General features: G+C 37.2%; 1 long non-coding RNA gene across 1 annotated transcript; it reads right to left on the bottom strand.

Annotated features, from left to right (window-relative positions):
- Window positions 1-6,784: 6,784 nt before the first annotated feature.
- Window positions 6,785-9,905, bottom strand: LOC132641247 (uncharacterized). Its single transcript, XR_009582766.1, has 2 exons — window positions 9,487-9,905; window positions 6,785-7,057 (listed from the first exon to the last, which is right to left on the bottom strand). It is a non-coding gene; the product is annotated as an uncharacterized LOC132641247 (long non-coding RNA).
- Window positions 9,906-17,131: the final 7,226 nt, after the last annotated feature.

Genomic DNA, 17,131 nt, shown 5'->3' with positions numbered 1-17,131 from the left:
GTCCATATTCCACGGTACAGAAAATATAAATCCACATCCACTTTCACAAACTTTAAGTGCAAAGAGATAAATCTACTTCCACGTCCAGAAGATCTATAACGTAAAAAAAAAAATCCACGTCCACGAAATTCACTGTTCTAAAATTTAAATCCACGTCTATGCCCCAAAATCCACAATGCAAAACATTAATCCACATCCACTTCCACGAACTTTATAATGTGGAAATATAAATCCACGTCCACATCCACATTCCACGGTACAAAAATATAAATCCACATCCACTTCCACAAACTTTAAGTGCAAAGAGATAAATCTACTTCCACGTCCACAAGATCTATAATGTAAAAAATAAATCCACGTCCACGAAATTCATTGCGCTGAAATTTAAATCCACGTCTATGCCCCAAAATCCACAATGCAAAACATAAATCCACGTCCACTTCCACGAACTTTATAATGTAGAAATATAAATCCACGACCACATTCACATTCCACGGTAAAAAAATATAAACCCACATCTTCTTCCATAGACTTTAAGGGCAAAAAGATAAATCCACTTCCACGTCCGCATTACACGATACAAAATATAAATCCACATCCACTTCCACAGTACCAAATATAAGTCCACATCCACTTCCACAAGTTTTTTAAGGGCGAGAAAAAATAAATCCACTTCCACGTCCGCATTCCACGGTACAAAAATATAAATCCACATCCACTTTCACAAACTTTATGATGTAGAAATATAAATCCACGTCCACAACGTTCCTAATGCCAAAAAGATAAATCCACTTCCATGTCCACATCCACAAAATCCACAGTGTGAAAATATAAATCCACGTCCATTTTCAAAATTGTATAATGCAAGAAAGATAGATCCACTTCCGCGTCCACAATGTTCATAATGCAAAAAGATAAATCCACTTCCACGTCCACAATATCCACAATGCAGAAAATAAATCCACGTCCACTTCCACAAAATTTTATGTAAAAAAAAATATAAATCCACTTCCACGTTCACATCCACGGTAAAAATATAAATCCACATCCACTTCTACAAATTTTATAATGTAGAATTTCGTGTCCATGTCCACAAGATTCATAGCATGGAAATTTAAATCCACGTCTACTTTCACAAATTGTATAATGCGAGAAAGATAAATCCACGTCCACGTCCACAATATTCATAATGCAAAAAGATAAATCCACTTCCACGTCCACAATATCCACAATACAGAAAATAAATCCACGTCCAATTCCACAAAATTTTATAATGTAAAAAAAAAATATAAATCCACTTCCACGTCCACATTCACGGTAAAAATATAAATCCACTTCCACGTCCATCCACGGTAAAAATATAAATCCACTTCCACGTCCACATCCACGGTAAAAATATAAATCCACATCCACTTCTACAAATTTTATAATGTAGAATTTCGTGTCCATGTCCACAAGATTCATTGCAAGGAAATTTAAATCCACGTCCACTTTCACAAATTGTATAATGCGAGAAAGATAAATCCACGTCCATGTCCACAATATTCATAATGCAAAAAGATAAATCCACGTCCACACAATCCACGATATTGAAATATAATCCATGTCCACTCTCACAAATTGTGATGTAGAAAGGTATATCCACGTTTATATCCACATCCACAAAACCATTCGTGAAGAGATATAATTTCACATCCTAATCCATGTCCGGAAGTTAAATCTACAATTGTCCCCACGATTTAACATATGATGCAACATTTCGATCCTGCCATCTCATTAAATACCACATTCTAAAAGAACTTGTTAGCGACTTGAAATAAATAAATATGTATAAAGTGATGACAAAATTGAGGAATTTAACCGATAACAGGTGACCATGTCCGTATCCACTTTGAAGAAGGTTAAATCCACGATCATGTGCCCTTGATCCATCCAGAAATGCCACGAGCTAAAACAACTGTTAGTGGTAAGAATATGTAAATAGCTGGGTTTGAAAGAATTACGCTCACCGCCCTTGGTTGAGAAGATAAATTCATGTCCACTGTTGCGATCAAAATTTCATGAAGAATGGAACAACGTCCACCATTTAGCGCAAGCTAAATTTTGTATCCACATTGAAGAATATTTCACTTTTGAAGAAAGCTAACTCTTTGATCATGTCCACAATTAACATTTGAAGAAGAGTCAAATATGTGCTACATTCATGTTAATTGAACCTGTCTCATCAAAGAAAAATTGTGAGTTTAAAAGAAAATTGGTTGACTTGTGCATATCGGGGAACTTGGTCCTTGAATTGATTCTTGTCTCAGTCGCGCCCACGTTCTTCGAGGCCCCACCGGATGTTTTGCTTTGCCAAGGAGTTTCAGTAATAAGTAATAAAGAACATCTTTTGAAATTAAGAGTAATGAGATTTGGATGACTTCGAAAGGGAATACTTAGTGGCTCTAATAGATAAAATAATTATGAAGACTCGAATTCAAACTTATCAACATTTTAGCAAGACATGGACGAACTTTATTTAAAGTTGTTGAACATTTAAGACCATTTTTGTGCTACTTCTAAAAATTGTCCCAGTTTCCAGTCCTGGAGGCTCTTGGTTCTAAACAATTGAAAAGTGAGAACTTATAATGAAAGTTTTTGGAAGCGATTTGACCGATTTCAAAATTTTATCCCAGTTTCAAGATACTAGGACACATGAATTTAAACAGTGGGAAGACCAAAATCTTATATAAAAATCCTTATGTATCTCATAGGGACCAAAATGGTTGGTCAAACCGAAGATATTGAAAATTTTAGAATAGAAGGGCCGAACCCGCCTTGGGTTGCCTACGTATCCCAAAGGAATCAGGCCAGACGTAGTTCGTGAATAAAAATAAGAACTTTTGAGGGTTTTTTTTTAATAAAAGGAGGGCCGAACCCGATGTGGTTGCCTACGTATCCAAAAGGAAATCAGGCCACACATAGTTCAAACCTACAAACAAAGACACTGAAATATTTTGAAAAGAGTGGCTGAACCCGATGTGGGCTGCCTACGTATCCAAAAGGAAGTCAGGCCGAACGTAGTTCATCATAACAAATGACAAAGTCCTAATTTAGAAAGGTCGTAACAAAACATAGAGGCGATATGACAAAAAAAACAAAAGGTTCTAGCTTATGCCTCCGGCCTATTACAAAAGGAAATTTAAACTTAAATTACTGAAACTCCCGGCGAATCGGGGCTAAGATACAAGTCCAATTCTTCAACTCAGGTCCTAGCTCGGCAGCCCATAAGTTCGGTGTTTCAGTAATGTCTTCAATTACCACAGCATGATCATCTTTGTCTTCCACGAACAAGTTCTTGTTCCCTTCCACAATATCATCATAGGCAACTTCAACAGTCAAATCTGAAGTTTTGGAGATGGCAGGTTTTGAGAAAGTTTGATCAATGGTAGGAATGGGTTTTGGCAAGAAAATCTCCTTTCCTTTATTCTTTCGTGCTTCCTTCACTTCTTCCTCAGTTGGTTCATATCCCAAACCAAATGTAAACTTTTGTGCAGGGAGAACTACAGGCTCAACCCGCCCATTTAATGTCTTCCCTAACCCAAATCCAGGTTGGTACCCATTTTTCAGCATTTCCTTTGCAACCATGATCGCGGCGCATGACATTTTTTATTCTTGAGTTTGACTCCCATCACCCACTTTAGTAACATTCACAACCTCCCAAGCATGGTAAGTTGTTCCATCAAACCCTCATGTTGCCTCAATGAACGGGATAAATTGCTCTCGATAGATGGACATGTCACATTCTCGTTGTACGCGTATTTGTTGTTGATCCCACTCAAATTTGACAATCTGATGCAAAGTAGATGGCACAGCTCCAGCCAGATGGATCCACAGACTTCCTGACAACATGTTGTATGTCGTGGAGATATCAAGTACTTGAAAATTCAGAATGAACTCAACAGGTCCAATCAGCACGTTTAACTCTATTTCTCCAATAGGACGCCTTTGAGCCCCATCAAATGCTCGAATATCCATATCACTTGTCTTAAGCTCGCTAATATTATATCCGATCTTCCTCAGACTTGTTAGTGGACAAATGTTAAGTCAAGAGCCTCCATCAATCAACACTTTAGACACAAACATGTTACGACACTTAACAGTTATATGGAGTGCTTTGTTGTGACTACGTCCCTCTGGTGGCAGTTCTTCATTATCGAAGCTGATTTGATGACTGTCAGGCAAGCGCCCAACCATTCCAGCTAATGTCTCAGTAGTTGTTTCGATTGGAACATATGCTTCACTCAAAATCTTCAAGAGTGCATTTCTGTGTACATCCGAACTCAAAAGCAAAGAGAGGATAGGAATCTGAGCATTGGTCTTTTTCAACTGCTCTACAACTAAGTATTCGCTGGCCTTAATTTTTCTCAAAAATTCTTCTGCCTCGGCTTCTGTCACAACCCTTTTGGGAGGCATATTGCTTTCTTTAGTTTGCCTCAATCTAGCTAGCTCTTCGGGAGTATAGCACCTTCCGGACCTTGTCATTCCTGATGTCTTAGTCTTGTCAGTGATCGTTTCCTTTCTTCAACACTCCATCACAGCTTGTTGATGATTCCATGGTACGACTTTGGTATCGAGCACTGGTAACTGATTTGGTGCCTGAACTACTTCCACAGGTGTTGATGCCACTCCTAATATCTTGACAGGTACAAAACCCCTTACCACTATAGCCGGAGAAGCAACGGCTACAAGACCATGATCTTCCATGCTATCCACAGGCACTATAAATTTGGCCAGATCGTCACCGCTTTCATCTACTCCAATCATATTTATCGAGGCTCCATCATGGGTCGGGAGTGGGTTGTTGTCCACGTTCGGTGCCAGTTGTTTGACCATGATTTGTTTTGCTTCAATAAGATCTTCAACCTTGTGTTTCAATGCGTAACAACGATCAGTGAAATGGCCTTTTACCCCCGAATGATATGCACACGTTTTAGTGGGATCAAAACTTCTAGGTAGTGGATCTGGAATTCTACCTTCCACAGGATATAATAAGCCTGAAGCTTGCAATCTTTCAAAAACAACGCTCAATGGCTCTCCTAACTGCGTAAAATTGCGGAAAGGTCTATTTGGGCGAGGTGCGGATGCATTGTTTGGATAATGAAATTGTGATGGTGGAGTTTGGTGTGTTGGTGGTCGTGAAGCTCGGTATGTTGGTTGTGTGTTGTAGACGGGGTAGGAAATTTGTGGTGATTGAGGCTGGTAAGATGAAAAAGCTTGGTTGTATGGATGTGACGAATATTTGAAATATTGTGAGTGGAAGGCGTTAGACTGGTACCGCGGAGGTTGTTGATGGTGGTATGAGGTGTTTCCCAGAGCCATTACCGCTGCCGCTTCCTTTTCTTTTTTCTTTCCATTTCCGAGAGCACCAGTTTGTATGGCCTTACTAGTAGACTGCAATGCCGCTAGACTTGTTATTCTCCCTGTCTTAATGCCATCTTCGATCATGTCCCCAGCTTTGATCACGTCTGCAAAAGTTTTTCTGCCCATTGTCACCAAACGCTCATAGTACTCCGGTTCTAGTGCCTGAATGAAGAAAGTAACCATTTCTGTTTCCTCCATGGGCGGGTGTACCCTAGATGCTTCTTCCCTCCACCGTATAACATATTCTCGGAATGATTCGGTTGACTTCTTCTTTAATTTTGTAATTGAGATTCTGTCAGGAGCGATCTCAACATGAAACTTGTAATGATCTACAAAAGCATTTGCCAAGTCATCCCAAGTATGCCATTTGGCTGTATCTTGCTTGGAATACCATTCCAAAGCTTTTGCACTCAAACTCTGATTAAATATTTTGACTCTTATCCCTTCATTCTTCCCCACACCAATCAACTTTTCACAATAGACCTTCAAATGGAAGAAAGGGTTTCCCGACCCATCAAACTTCTCAAATTTCGAAATTTTGTACCCTGGTGGCAATTCTACCTCAGGAAATGCACATAATTCTTCATATCTCACGCTTTGGTTACTACCGAGTCCACACAAACTTTTCATAGCATCTTCCAAACTTTTGAGCTTTCTATTCACCATTTCATCATTAACTGCCCTTGCCTCCTTTTCGACTTCGACATAATGATCAACATCCGTGTGACATAGTCCTTGGGTTTGTGTCATGGGTGGAGCTGTGGCATAAGTATATACCAGCGGGACTTGATGCGCATTGGTAACATCATGTGCTAGCGGTATGTATTGAGCCTTTGAAGAAGCGGTTGTAAACAAAAGAGGAGCATTTTGAGTAACTAGGTGGGCGAGGGGTTCGGAACGAACTGGTTGAGAAGTGGTAAAATAGTTTGCTTGGTTAAGTTCATCCAAGTTTGGGAATGGAGGTGGCATGGGCAAAGTCTGACGAACCCCATGAGATGGAGTCATATGTGACGGAGTTTGAGAAAATGACTGATTTTGAAGTACCATGCGACTTAGTTCAGCAACTCGTTGCTCTAGATGAGCAATGATCTCCAAATGTGTTTCTGGTTCATTAGAGGATGTGGGATCACTTGTGATCGTCAAACTAAGAGATGGCTCAGATGAAGTGGTTGCATTGATCAAACTTTGGTCCATTTTAGAACGAGTCTTTTTAGTTAACCAGGTGATTAGTGATGAGTTAAAGTCTGATTTCTTGGCTTTAGACCGTGTGAAATATGGATGCTCCGCCAGTTCCCCTTTAGCACAAGTCAACCTTTTGTTTTGAAAATAAGTTTAAAAGAAAAAAGATAAAATAAAAAAAGAAAAAGAAAACGAGTCAGTATACGGTAAGGACATATTATTGCACATAATACATCGCGTTCTATAATACAAGGGACCTCTTTATGCCAGAGGTAGGCCTAACGAACATTTGAAGGACAAATATGTCTTTTATGTATCATTCCATAACTCTTCCTAAAACTAATAATAAAAAATTTATTACATGCCAGTTAATAATACAATTCAAAGTTAATCTAAGATATCTAATACTTCATCTCCACTGATTTCCTTTGGTTGTCTTCAAACCTCCGGCATTAATTGGATGCTGCACGACGACCTGTAACAAAATGTTAGTTTTCCTGAAATATTTGTCTATAGAGTACTAGGTCCACATATTCCTCACATTTGTCCTTTAGATAATGCACATAAATAGTGAATAGTGTCACTTAGAGTCATAGACTCTTTTGGACATTTGGTAAGGTTGACTAATGAACTTAATACACCAAGGGTATTAAGTCTCCTAGGTTTAAAATGATGTATGTCCTTACAAGGTTTTGGTTTTCGCTCTACCCTAGGTAGACTAAGAGTTGGTTTCCTACGACACAAGGCTCTCCCAAGTGGACAACTTGGGAGTGGAAAGTCCGTGGCTGTCGACTGCACCGCCGATCGACTAAATCCACAAGATGGATCCAACTAAAGGGGTAATTTAGTAGTGCACGGCCGCGAACCGCGAAACCGCTTTAAGTGTGTGAATTTTCCAGGAATGGAGGAAATATGAACGGAATGCCAGTTTAAGGAAAGCAGTAACATAGAAAATTTGTCATAATAAAACAGCCATTTAAAAGCACATAAGAAAACAATAAAGCAAAAATAAAGGCAAAACACCCAAAAACATCCAATTAATTAATTATTAACCTAAGTTGTTATGGTTAACAACCTAAATTCCCAAGCAGAGTCGCCAAGCTGTTATACCCCATTTTTAACGGGTTAAAGTAGGAGTACAACATATTGGAGATTCCTATCTTGCTTATTTTAAGGAGTCGCCACCTAATTAATTTAACGGTGAATTACGACACCTAATTTATTAACTAAGGTAAAGCTAACTAAACCTCCGTTAATAGTCTGCTTAATCAGTGTGATTCTAGGTAAGGGTTCTATATTATCCTAAAGTGAAGGGGTTAGGCATCCTTTAGAATCCGTTAACTACGGTTATCCGACCAAACTTAGGTTAATTAATATATGGCTAAAAATGAATATTTTGAAAATATTGTACTAAAGTATATTTATTGAAATCTTACAAAATATGCATGCATGCGTAAAGCACTAAAGTAAAAAGTAGAACATCTATTAGTTAAAATTATATAAGTATAAGAACATAATTTGTGCCCTCCGAAGAAAATAAAATGCAGCTAATTTGTAGAAAGCTTCATACTGTTAATAATAAAATATTGAGCAACATATGGGAAAAATGGTGACTTGATTTAACGAAATTGATAAAAGTAGTAAATTGACTTCTGGGAAAATTTGAAAAAATGTGATTTGATGTTTTTCTGAGAAGTCATTCGAACTTAAATTTTGACTTATGAAACAAGTAAAACTCTTTTTTGTGGACTAAAGCTTGGTTTATCAATTAAGAAGGTTTATAGAATTTCATTACCGATTCAAACTACTTCATTAATTAGACATGAATCCTAGGTGTCAAGTGGCAAAGAGTGACATAACATTAAAGCATATAACACATACTAATTCTCCCAAGCATCACGAAAGAGTAGGGGGGTAGGGAACTACTTCCACTATTTTTGGCTTTTACATAGTTAAGACAAGAGAAGATAATAGTCCAAAGAAAGTGACTCCGGGTCCACGCTCGGGAAGAGTCTTGCATTAAGACTCCATGTTTGGTTCAAAGTGTTCATGCAAATAAAACAAGACAATAAAGATTAATATGGAGAATCCATAGATCCAACTTAATGAAAGTAAAACTAGACTAAATCTCAACAAAGACAATAAGAAAATAACAAATGGTTGGAAATCAAGACTTCTGGACTCAGCAAATTACTCTAAAGAAAAAATGGAAGTATTCTATATCCGTATCTAAAATCTCAAGTTGATTACTAGTGTATGACATATTTGGATGGCTGTTCATATGTTTACTAATTAATTAATTAAACTATTAAAGCCATATGTACTTCCCAACAATGACGCCTTAGGTAAAATAATAATAATAATAATAATAATAATAATAATAATAATAATAATAATAATTAAAAAAAAAAGTAATAAACCATGACCTCATTTGATAAATACATTAAAATAAACTCCTAATACCATGACATCTAAAAGTTGAGAGAAACATTAATTCAGAATATAACTCACAAGTACATATTCAAGCTAACAGTATTTGGAAATTAAACATGCTACTAATACGCATTTGTGAGATGATGCTAAAAGGTATCTCCAAAAAAATAGAAAAATAAAATAAAGTTTGCATCCCTATTCCATGTGAAAGGAAATGGAATCGAACATATTATTCTCTACCATATTAAAACACGATATTATATCCTACGATTTCGAGGGATGATTTTAGTACAGAAGATGAAAGCAAAACATAAGTAAAACATAGCTTCGTAACGCATGAAAATACCCAAACAAATGCAGCATATGCTGTACTCGGACTATCAAAAAAATGGACAGATCTATTTCATGATTTTCCTGAACAAACACAGCGATTCTAACATGAAAAGTAAAAGCACGGTGTCGGATTATTACCTTCCACAGGAGCAGTGAACGAGGCTTTGAGGTCTTAGATCCACTACTACTCCCCGAATAAAATGAGAATTAAAACTTATAAATAACTAAAGTAGATAGACAAGAATTGAGAGATTTTTTTTTCTCCAAAACTCCCTTTTAAAAAAAAAAAAGGATTTTAGCCACTGGAAAACCTGTTTTTTCAGAAAATAAACGGGGGTTTTTAGATCTGTTCCCCAAAATTTAATTGTTCAAGGGATTTTTTTTTTGACCCCTGGAAACTTCCATTTTTTCCTTTTCAGTGAATAACTAGCAATTCATTTATAGGGTTTGTCAAAGAAAAAAGAGAGGGAAGGAGCGTAGGGAGCGGGGGGAGAAGGAGCAAATTTAGGGGAAAAGTGACATGTAGTCAAAAAAGAAAAAGAGAAAATGTGTGGGCCCCCCCCCCCCCCCTCCCCCCCCAAAAAAAGAAGGAAATCAGATGAGGGAAAGTTGGACTTTTGTCCAAAGAAAAAAATGGAGCAGAGATGGAAAGAAAGAGACGCATGCTCTCTTCTTCTTCTTTTTTTTTTTTTTTTAATTGAATAGGAAAAAGGGGTAGATAGAATTATCAAGAGTTTGCCACTTGTAAAATAATATTTTGACGAAATAAAAATTATAACACATCGTTTTAAGATACGAGCTTCAAAATGAGTCTAATATTGATATACTTCCTAGCAATATTTAAAAATAAAAAAAATGAGTCGTAATTCGTACGTCATTTTTAATTAATAATTTTTCCGAGTTAGACGGGGCGGGCCTTGAAGAACGAAAATGATCGTTTGAATAGAGAATCAAATCTCTGAAAATGCGGATTTCTTCCAAAAGTTTTTCTTTCGTTTGACCAAATCGTGTGAAAGAGATGATGATTTTTAAAGACTTTCAGCAAAATAGGCCTACAAATTCTGGTTTAGAAGTGAGAGAGATTGGCTCTTGTTCATAAAAGGGAAAAGAGGTGGGCGGCTCTTGCTAGAAAAGATGAAAAGTTTTGCACCTTAATTTTGTTTCTAGGTTTTGTTTGGCTGAAGAGTGCTTTCATTTGGGCTGGTTTGAGATTCATTTGGGTCAGTGGGGAGGAAAAACAAATGGGCTGCTGAGGTTAATTTTGATAAAAGGGCTTAGACAGATTTGGGCTTAGTTAAGGGAATTGAGCTAGAGGCTAATTGTTGGTCGAAAATGGTGTTGGATTGAATTGGCTGAACTAGTGGCCTTTTCCTACAACAACATTTTCTTTAACTTCCTTATCTTAATAATTTTAAATATGTTATAATTATAACACAGACTATTTACTATATATATATATATATATATATACATACATAGCTAAATATAATATGAACATTATAACTAGAAAATATACATATAAACATATTACCTAAATAATAATACTAAGGATACGAATTATAATTTTAGTAATTAGCGTAGTGACTATTATTATTATTACTAATAATACGTAAGGATGATAGCAACATATGATTATAATAGTACTAATGTTAATAATAAGAGTAATACTAATAGTATTACCAATATAGTAGTTGTATTAGAAAATAGAAATAATTACGTTAATAAGTAAAAATTAATTATTAATGACTAGGAAGCGTAAAGAAATTATTTAGAGAAAAAGTGGGACAAAATTGGGTGCCAACACCTACCACTCTGAGCATTTTTGTGACGCTCATAACTTCTTGCTATAATCTCTGTTTAATCTAGTCTTTATATGGCTGGAAAGGTATTTCCGTGTACTACAACTTTCATTTTGGAACATTTTCCAAGTGCTAAACTAATCAAGGGGTTATAGGTGCCCGAAGTAGGCCTGTTGATCATTTTCGCAAAACTTCCAAACCTTCAAATTTTCTACTAAAACTCTAATGATACGCGTCCAGCCTTAGTTCTAAGTTACAGTTCTAAGTTACGGGGTGTAACATTATCTCCCTCTTGGGATCATTCGTCCTCGAATGATGGTCTGGGTTATAATTAATGCTGACTCGGAGTCTCTATGGAAATATGTGAACACTGAATACTGAATTGAATGACTACTGAACTAATTGAATGCTAAACTTGACTGAATACTGAAATACACGAGGGTTATAACACAAAATCTGAATGTAAAGGCAAATTACCTTCAACACTTTCGGCTTTCTCTTCAAATAGATAAGGTACTTGGACTTCATGTCCTCTTTGGCTTCCCATGTAGCCTCTTCAATTTTCTGATTACTCCAAAGCACTTTCACTGAAGCAATCTCCTTAGTTCTCAGATTGCGAATTTGACGATCAAGAATAGCCACTGGAATTTCTTCGTAAGTCAGGCTATCTTTAACCCCTATAATCTCCGTAGGAACTACAAGAGACGGATCTCCCATGAATTTCTTCAACATAGACACATGAAACACTGGGTGTACAATAGCTAATTCTTGTGGCAATTCTAACTCATAAGCCACTTGCCCGATCCTTCGCAGGATTCTATATGGCCCAATATAGCGGAGACTAAGTTTTCCCTTCTTCCAAAATCTCATAACGTCTTTCACAGGTGAAACTTTCAAAAATAACCAATATTAACTTGGAACTCTAGATCTTTATGCCGCACATCCGAATAGGACTTTTGGCGACTTTGAGCCGTCTTCAAACGCTCTTGGATCAACTTCACTTTCTCCCTAACTTGATCGATCAAATATGGTCCTAACAACTCCGTTTTGCCAACTTCGAACTAACCAATTAGCGATCTACATCTTCGCCCATACAAAGCTTCGTACGGTGCCATCTTGATACTAGCGTGGTAGATATTATTATAAGAAAACTCAATGAGGGGTAGATGATCATCCCAATTACCTTTAAAATCAATAACACACGCCCTTAACATATCCTTAAGAGTTTGAATGGTATGCTCCGCCTGCCATCTTTCTTAGGTTGAAAATTTATGTTGAGGTTCACCCTTGTGCCCAATCCTTTCTAAAAGGATTTCCAAAAGTTCACTGTGAACTGAGCACCACAAGCAGAAATGATGGACAAAGAAGTCCCATGCAATCGAACGATCTCCTGAAAATATAGCTTAGCTGTCACGACCCAACCCCATGGGCCATGACTAGTGCCCGAGCTGGACACTCATATACGTACCTGTTAGATGTAGTCAAACCAGATCTATGAAACAGTATGGAAACTCGCATAAGAACCCCAAAGGTTCATAACGTCATCATATATATACATACTCAGATAACCTGTCTCCTGAGGAGTCACAACTAATCAAAACATAAAATGATACGTAAGCCGACAAGGCTGCCACTACATATCAATATCATGCGCAAGCCGACAAGGCTGCCACTACATACGAACATATCCATAGCACCTCGTATAGACATAGCTGAACATACTTATACACAACCCACACACATGTCTACAGACCTCTAAGAGTATCGATAGCGAAATGTGACGGGACAGGGCCCCGCCGTACCCCTGGGTAAACATATACGTACATCATAAGATCTGTACCAAAAGTCTAGGCTCCGGAACAACAGAGCTCTCCAAGACAGCTGAGTGGAAGTCCTATGCTGAAGGGTCACCAAACCGACTATTTGTACCTGCGGGCATGAAACGCAGCCCCCCAAAGAAAGGGGGTCAGTACGAGATATGTACTGAGTATATAAAGCATGAAATGCAATAAAGAGGATCATAACTGAAATAGAGATTACCGGAAACAAGTATGACTTTTAATATATCAATACCCTTACCTTATGAAATGAAAATCATGCATATCAATATCATATATCATATCCGGCCCATTATGAGACTCGGTGAATAAGGCCGCCACATACCATCCTTGGCGCCATAATCACATCATCACATCATCACACCATCACATCATATATATATATATACCGTATCCCGGCCCTCTAGTGAGGGACTCGGTGAACAATGCAGTGAAATTGTGTACGAGAACGTATCCTGGCCCGGGACTCAGTGAAAGATGTATTGAGGCATGCACGAGTAGAGTAGTGAGCAACCATATGCAAATTAAATCATATCTGAGACTCAATAAGATAATCAAAATGAACCATCATTTGAAAATTTAGACGATAGTCATATCAAGTACCTTTCGAATGTCACTACGGATTATATTAAAATAGAACTTCTGGAATCATATACACGTATCAAGACATAATGAAATAGCTTCTGGAAGTCAAGAACATTAGCCATCCTAGTGGCTCTAAGAATAGGAGCTTCTTTGGAGTCATATATATACGTCGTCTGTTTGTTTCATAAAGATTATGCCAAAAAGAAAAAAAGGTTAGCTTTACATACCTTTAACGCTTATTTAAATGTCCAACGACTACTTCTCAAGCTCGTACGTCTAAAATTAAGATAACATAAGCCACAGTTAGATCATCCACATCACTTACTAACCAATCCAACTACGAATGAAACTTAACGAAATTCGGGCAGCATTTCCCCTGAAAACTTAACAATCCTCGAGATTCCAATATAGCCAAACATCAATCAAAATACCAACAACAACAACACCAACAATTTCATATCCAACTAGAATTAAATCCATTCTTAAATCACTTCCAAAACAGCCCAATATACATTCATATACCAATGCTTGTATACACTTCTTTATTTTCGTATATCTATAGTATAACAACAAACACAACAATAACAACTACAGCCAATTCCACGATATTTCAACCCACAAAACCATTCATAACAACCACCAAACAGCCCCAAAATATTGTCACAAAACAGCCACCGATCCATAAATCTCAATAAAACAACAAATGAATTTATAACGCTATTTTCTCCGTTCTAATCCGTTAAAACTCTAAATGAACTTATTAACAATGAAAAAGGGACCTTAATCTTACCTTAAGTATGCCGCAACCACATCAACACTCTTCTTCTTGGCTGATTTTTAGCTCAAATTGAAGGCAACGCAACGTACAACACTTTTCTCTTCATGAGCTTCGGGATTTGGGGCTCGAATTTTGATCAACACTTGGTTTTTCTCTCTAAGGCTTTCCTCCCTCTCTCTCTAGAATTTTCTAGGTCTTTTTGGTCTGAAAATGAGGAGGAGAAGGCTGAAACTTCCCTTATATAACAAGGGAAATGGGCCTGACCCGGATTGGAATCGGGTTGGGCCCATTTCACTTCCCAGCTTGACCTTTCTGCCTTAAAACGTCCATAACTCTTTATCCCGATGTCACATACAGGCCCACGACCTATGGTTGGAAAGGTATTTCAATTATATACAACTTTAATTTTAGGAGTTTTCCCAAATTCCCAAATAATGATGGGGTTATGGCCTCCCGAAGTCAGATCACTCGAAAACGTAACTTAAAAACATCTTTTTGGAGGGCTTACACTTGGATTTAGGTCAAGGGTCCTTCTTGAGTTGTGTTTAACTTCACATATATTGTCCATATAACTTATCATATATCCTTTATAAGAATCCCATCATGTGGGCCCCACCCCAGCTTACGGTTATGAGGGCTATATATCTTTTAACGTATTATTCCAATCATATTGTACGAATTCTAAATATCATACTCATGCTACTACAGTAGAATTTCATTCTTTATACTAGTGATATTTGCTCCTCCTCGAGCTCACATTAAACCGTCTGTAGCCTTAGTAACATGAAATTTTCTGGGGTGTTGTTGACACCCAATTTTGTCCCGTCTCTCCTCCGAAATACCTATTTGCGATTCTAATATTTTGGGAAAATAAAAAATATACATTATGTTTTACTATAATTATTAGCCTTTTATCAATACCGGCATTGCATTATTCTATTACAGTTACTAGCTATCCTCATCATCATTTATCATTTATCACATATTATTATTATTATTATTATTATTATTATTATTATTATTATTATTATTATTTATTACTATTATTATAATTCACAATTTTCTATCATTTCGACATTTTACCAGCTTACGCACACGCATCGCATTTATCTTTGCATAATTAAATAATAGTATTTATTTTACTGTGGATTTTCGAAATATTATTGCACGGCTATTACAACGCCATTTTTTTATCTGAGCATTAATGATTGCATATTTTATATAAATAATATTTTAATATAAATTATTTAAATAGGCCTTTATTTTCCCAATCAACTCATATTATTTTCGGACCAATTCACAAAACCAGTCCACATTTTAATTTATGTGGCCACATTTTAATTCACCCCAGCCCATCCTTTTAATTTTGGCCAGCCCATTCACTTAATACCAGTCCAAAAGAAATTAAACCAGCCCATTATCCATTAACCCGGTCCAACCCAAAAAAGGGACCCGACCCGTTTTCTTAATTAATTGAAAACGGGTAGGGTTCCTATCCCCTTCATTTTCCCTTTCCCATTTTTCCGCCGCGCTCCCCCCTTCTCTCTCTTCCCTTCGTCTCTCTTCTCTCCTCTCCACCATGCCGCTCCCCCCCCACTTCCGTTTGTCCCCCCCACGCTCACTGTCATCCCCCACTTAATCTTGTCTCCCCCGCTCCTCTCAAACAAACCCTAATTCGCCCTATATATAATCGTTGTCCAAGTCAAGAAGAGGGGGGATTTTTGGGGATTCATAGGAGGATTTTTTTTTGGATCGTGAAGAACCCCCAAGGACGAGATCTTCGATTGATAAAAATTTCCCCCAAACACAATCTGTTTTTTTTTTACAGAAGGAAAACCCCCAAAAAAACCCCTTGCAAAAAAGAGGAGACGGACTGGAAAATCCCCTAAAAAATACAAGTTCGGGAACAAGTTGGAAACCCCCACAAAAATTCCCCTAGGAAATTTTATTTTAGCAGTCACGATCCCTTCTTGATATCGATTACAAAGATTCAAAGTCATTTTTGTTTTTTTCGTTTTGTCTCTGGAGTTATTTCCAGTTCGAGTGTATACGAATTCGGGATTCGTGGTATTTTGAGGTAGATCGAAGAATCCGAAGCTTCATTTCGCTGCACCCGAAGAAGGTGAATACCCTTCCTGGAAGTCTCTTTAGTAATCGTTTGTGTATTTTGAACCATTCTGTCGATTTGTTTGCGTAGTCGTATTTTAATTTCGTTTGCCGTTATTCTAGTTGTAATAAGCATGTTCAGTCCATGTTTGGTTTAGTTCTGTGATGATTTTAGCTTTGCATGTACGTTTGGATTAACCTTTGTGCTGCAGGTTTACCTTTGTTTGCTTATATGTTATTAGATTAATCACATGTTAATGTGGATCAGATGATTTGTCAATCCTGTTCGTGTGCATTAGCTCTATGATCAGTTGGCTTAAAGAAGTTTACTTTGATTCATCCTGTTGTCAGTATGGTCTACTGTTCTTGTTTGATATTGGAGCAGTTTGGGAATGCTATAGTTGGTTCGGTTGGCTGAGCCATAGTTCCATATTGATTTATAATTCATAAAAAACATGATTAGATTTATTGCTCTAAATGCGTCCACGGTTAGGTTTATGTAGTTTGTTTGGATCATTCCGTGCTTCAGTTGGTAATGCATAGTTGGTAGACAACCTTATTGTTCATCATGTGATTGGCAAATTGATTCAGTATCTTATTCTAGCATATCTGTAATTCTGTTTTTCAAAACTGGGTAGTCCATCATGATTTTTAGTCGATTATGTTTAGCCTAATGG

The sequence above is a fragment of the Lycium barbarum genome, chromosome 5, assembly GCF_019175385.1.
Source record: "Lycium barbarum isolate Lr01 chromosome 5, ASM1917538v2, whole genome shotgun sequence".
Taxonomy (NCBI): domain Eukaryota; kingdom Viridiplantae; phylum Streptophyta; class Magnoliopsida; order Solanales; family Solanaceae; genus Lycium; species Lycium barbarum.
Note: the sequence above shows the minus strand (reverse complement) of the source record. Positions and strands in the feature narration are given on the sequence as shown.